Below are 5,094 nucleotides of genomic sequence, written 5' to 3' on the forward strand. Positions count from 1 at the left end.
ATTACGGCACCAGACTGCAAGCTCTTCAGAGAGGTTCTGGCTCCAGTTCTTCACTGCCTCCTACTTTTGGGCAAGTAAATCGGTGCAGCTCAGAGTATTGCGTGATGCTTGTTCCATCCTGGTAATGCAATTGCAGCAGTTGCTACTCTGCTCACAGCTGCGCAAACTGTGCACAAAGGGCTACGTGAGGGGCGGAGAGTGTGCGCTGGGGTGGAGGGTCAGGTTTGGGGCTTTGAAATCCTCCAGCGCAGCTGTGATCCTGCCTGCTGGCGGCCTGCACGTGACGGTCCCAATTTGGGCTATCGGGGTAGGTCGGGGCTGCATGTGAATGCGACGCCGGCCCTCGCGTGCAGGGGCTGCTGAGCACTCGGCAGCTGACGTGGCTGCAGGTAGGTGGGAGTCCGGGGAGCGTCTGTCAGAGCCGCCGGGCTCTGCTGTAGTAGTAATGGTATTGCTGCTCTTAATTAGGGTTGGCATCGCTGCTTCGTGGTGAGCATCCTTACCGTGTCCATACTGCTGCTGCTTTCATCATCTCCTCCGTGCTCTTGCTTTTCAGTGTATTTATTAATTTCTCTCCATTTCCAGAGCATAATTATACTGAACATATTCCAAAGCTCACAGTAAATCCCTCCCTGTCCTCAAGGCTCCCCCAGTGCTAACCTTCCCAGCACTTTCCCTGGCCTCAGGTTAACCCCTGCACTGCCAGGATCTCTAGAACGCTGATGGAGGTGCTTTAAAGACTCTATGTCCCTACTGAGTGCCTTGCCTTCCAGTATCTCTCAACCAATTTGAAGTGGATATGGAGCTATTATAGCCCAGAAAAAAGGTTGTTAGCAAGGGGTTTTTTTTGAAGGATCAAATATCAAAACATCATGCCTTTCTAGCCCTGGGAGATACAGAGATGTCACAACTCTTTGGGAACAGTATTATGCCACAGACAAAAGCTATTTTAGCTTCTTTTTCTCATTTTTTAATGATTTTAAATAGCATTCTCTCTCTCTCCTCCGGGTACATTCTGGCTAATTCATATCTCACTGTAAATCAAAAGCATTTCCACTAATCTCAGCAAAGACTGACTCAGTGGAGAGTAGGATTTTGGCCAGGTAATTAGGGCATGAAAAATAGTATGGTCATGGGGCTTCAAAATTTCTCTCCAATATTTTCGCAATAATCTCTCTGCAAAGGTGATCAGCAGCAAGGGAACCTGCTTAATAATTAACTAAAACCAAGATCCCTCCCTTATGTAAAAGCTTGGTTGATATCCAAATTAAATAACCAAAAGTCACTCTTAGATTCACTACTTTGTTACACGCTGATATCTGTGCTGATAAAAACATGGTCTGTTTCAACATGTTTTTACTGTACTCCTCATCAGCAGAGGTTTGATGGCATCTTCTGATAATTAACAATATAAAACACCAGACTGCTCAGTTTTCAGCCATGTTTCCTTTTGAAAACAGGCTTATGCAACAGCACCGTCTGTCATCCATGTCATTCTCCTCCCAGTCCCATCACTGTCAGCTGCATCACCCACATTTAAACCAATTGACGGGGGGAGGAAATAGAGACCTGAAATGTATCGAGTGTCCACAGATTTAATTAAATGAGTGGAGAAGATAAATGCTGTTAAGGACCTCAGGCTGCTGCGCAGGGTGGAGGGAAGGGTGGGATGGAGATGACCCTTCCTAAACCTAGGAGAGCCCACGCTGGAGCTCTGCCTGTACACAAATCCATGGGAACAACATGTCTGGTTTCATCGCTCGAGCTTTGATGTCTCTGTGCACGCCTTTCTTCCTATCCTGCTTAACTTATTAGTTGAGAAGGCATCCTCCTATGTGGGCTATAATCTCTATTATTTCCACAGGTCACTGATGGAACCATGGGCAAGTAAGTCCTTTCCTCTGGGTCTCTGTTCCCCCACTTTCCTCCCCCTTCAGAGCAGCAGTAACAGCCCCTTCATCCCCTTCCTACCCCATAGGTGTGAGGAGCATAAAAACAGTGAAAATTTTGAGTGACCCTCATCCACCACCTCTCTTGCCTTCAATCCCAAATATATTTCTACACTTACAGCAGAAATGTCCAAATACTCTTTCACTATATGTCCCCTCTTACGATGTAAAGTATCTAACTGTGCCTGAACTAGCACGCACGCCCCACACAGACCACGCTGTCCAAGCAGATATATGCATATGCTATGGGCCTTTTGGGACCTATCCTTTACAGAGCAAGTGCATTTTATATAATGCTTATACATGTCAGCACTTCACATTTCCTCCCTCCTCCCCTCCCCGCATTAGTTAGCTCGCATTGGTAATTCACCATTGCTTTGACATCTGGCAGTACAATCAAAGCAGAATCTCACTTACCGAGGCTGCAAGGCAAGCAAATCTGTGTTTCCTTACAGCTTTGTCACCTCATCCTGTTTCACAGCAGAAAGTTCATAGTCACCCCTGTGACAAGGCTCTTCTGCTACTAAGGGGATGGTTTCACGTCGGGATTGCTCCAGCAACAAAGCCAGTTTAAGAGGTTTCTCTGAGTTCCAGCCCGCACCTATGGGTGCTTCACTCCTTTCAGGTGTGCTAACTTAATTTTTTCTGTGGTTATGCCCTCAGACTTCTTTGAAGTGGATTTGCTGCTGGGGAAGCTGTAATGTAGCATGTCACACAGATTCAACTATTCTTGCCAAACATGTAAGAGTACCTCTTACTGTATGCTATAAAATACTAATGAACGCAGTGAAGTCTGGACTTTAAAACTAATTACCAAAAAAAAGGAAATGTGATGTGTCATTTTGTATTTTTTGGATGGAAGAGGGGCTGATCCAGCTTCTACTAAATTAGGGTTTATTCCTATGCTTCCTACTCTACAATAAAGTATCTTTATTTCCAGACCAGAATGTGCACACAGGAACTTACTCTGCCAAGCACAGATTTATCAAGCCAGGAGGGATGGGAGAAGATCTAACGAGGACTAAGCTCAACCCTTCCCACCGTGCCCATTCATAGCTGGGTTGTTAAGTGGCACTAAGTCATGAGACACAGTTGAACACTCGGCTCTGTCCACCAGCATGACCACATCTGACCCTGCCTCAGGAGTTATCCTGGTCAATGCCCCCAGACAGGCAAATCCTTCAGAGCAAGGCAATACAAGAAAATCAGTGGGAGAAAGAGGCAACTTACAAAATGGTTGTCAGACAGGTGATTTGTTGGGATCTGCCATCACTTTTGCTGAAAATGAAATAGTTACTTTGGTAATAGCTGCTCTATCACACGGTATGAAAAAAGCCTTGAAATTATATCAGAAAAATAAAGCTAGATAAATTTTAAATTTCCTCCATTATGAGTCTTTCTTGGGATCTGGCTGATTTTAATCCCTTCCTCTTCCCCACCCATGCCATGTCTTATTTCAGTCCATTTGAGGTTGAGCAGTGTGGTACTCCCAGTAAGGGGTAGGACCAGGCTTGCTGTATAGCTGTCAGTGCTGGCTCTGTGTTTTTCTTGCTTTTCATATTATCTGCTGCTTGTGCTTTGGATTTCTTTTCCCCTCTTTGTTCCCAAATGCTGCAAGCGCAAACCAGCTATCTGTAGTCTTACAGTCACTCCTTCATTTACAGAGCAGGCACCAAGACATCTCTGAGATCTGTCTGCAGCATCCAAGGAAAAATCAATTCCAGACATACTGTATCAATTTCAACACTTTGTAGGAACTGGCAGAGTTTAAATCTCTTAGCTCTGTATGTCTTGAATCAACTTTGCCTTTCTCTTGTATAGATACAAAGGCAGAATAATCCTCCTAACTTTGAGGGAGTTTAATTCAAGTGCACATCTGTCTAAAGAAATTAAATAAATGTGTTGCTCCCAATTCACAAACATACTTTTTCTGAGGGAGGAGGAAGATGTGACCACTTGCTTTTGGAGGCCAAATTTTGATCCTTTTAATGAGCATCGGCTAACTTTACCCTAGTCCCACATTCTCCAAGGGAATCACAATGGAGCAAAGGCTTAATCTTGTTCCCGTTCACGTCAGTAAAAAAATTCCCATTGACTTAAATTAGAGCATGAGTGATCCTAAAATATGAGTCAGAATTGCACAATCCAGCTTTCATTGGGTCAGGCTTGAAGGGTCTCTCTTAAACCACAGTCCTGTACATACCCAAGTTCCTTGCGTGCAAAAATATTCGTTTACAAAATGAGGCCCCAAACCCTGACTCATTCCTTCCTTAACCAAGCTCCCACTGCAGTACTGTAAATATTATCTAGGGAGTTAGAGATTTGTTCTTTCACCCCTATAGCACCATTACTTTTTTTCCTTCCCTAAGTCTTCTACTCCACAAGCCCCCACGCTTTGCCCTGTGCCTTTATAGAAACAGCAGATGCAATAAACTTTCATTTCCCTCTACAAACATTATGAAACTGCTTAATTATTAAAATGCTGTGTTGTTTCACTGGAGGGAAAAAGTCAAGCCCTGCACGTTCTAATTGTTTGTTTTCTTCTCAGTTTCCTTGGCATAGGGTTCTTTCTTTTGGGTTTTTTTTTTAAAGCTTAAACAAACATTTCTCCAGACTCAGCATTCAGAAAGTTTCTGGTGAATTAAACTGGTTGAGGGTCACCAACTTGAGTCTTTCAATGGAGACGTGATGAGGGGAGGTGATCTCATTTTACAGTAACATGTCTGTAGGACATCTCCTATGAATCTCTGGAACTGGAAGAATGCAAATTGCCATTTAAATCCCAAGAGTTACAGTCAAAAACCTTCTTGAATCTGTAGCTGAGCTACAAGCAATGTGTTGCAGAAAGCATTTTCTAATCAAGACTTAGCTAATGCTGTAATAACCTGTGGTTCACAAGATCTTTGTGGTTGCCAGGCCCTAGCATGGGGCTCTCTGCACAGAGGCAGCTGCGCAGGGAGGCTGTGCAGGCAGGGCTGCCTCCCCACACCTCACCACGAGCACACCTCGCAGCAGTGATGCAGTATGTCAGCTCCGCTCTGGAGAAGCAGCCTCCTGCCGAAGAGCACAGGCTCTTACCTCCTGCCCCAAACCCCTCCTGCCCATGCTGGGAGCTGCCCGCAAGAGCTGCAGGCAGGAGAGAGCT

General features: G+C 44.8%; 1 long non-coding RNA gene across 3 annotated transcripts; it reads left to right on the forward strand.

Annotated features, from left to right (window-relative positions):
- Positions 1-280: 280 nt before the first annotated feature.
- Positions 281-3,327, forward strand: LOC143161687 (uncharacterized). Of its 3 annotated transcripts, none has more exons than XR_012995570.1 (4): positions 281-389; positions 1,865-1,887; positions 2,405-2,574; positions 2,890-3,327. It is a non-coding gene; the product is annotated as an uncharacterized LOC143161687 (long non-coding RNA). The 3 variants fall into 3 exon arrangements; XR_012995571.1 differs by lacking the exon at positions 2,405-2,574 and adding an exon at positions 2,613-2,690; XR_012995572.1 differs by lacking the exon at positions 2,405-2,574.
- Positions 3,328-5,094: the final 1,767 nt, after the last annotated feature.

This window comes from Aptenodytes patagonicus, chromosome 6 (assembly GCF_965638725.1).
Source record: "Aptenodytes patagonicus chromosome 6, bAptPat1.pri.cur, whole genome shotgun sequence".
In the NCBI taxonomy this organism is placed as follows: domain Eukaryota; kingdom Metazoa; phylum Chordata; class Aves; order Sphenisciformes; family Spheniscidae; genus Aptenodytes; species Aptenodytes patagonicus.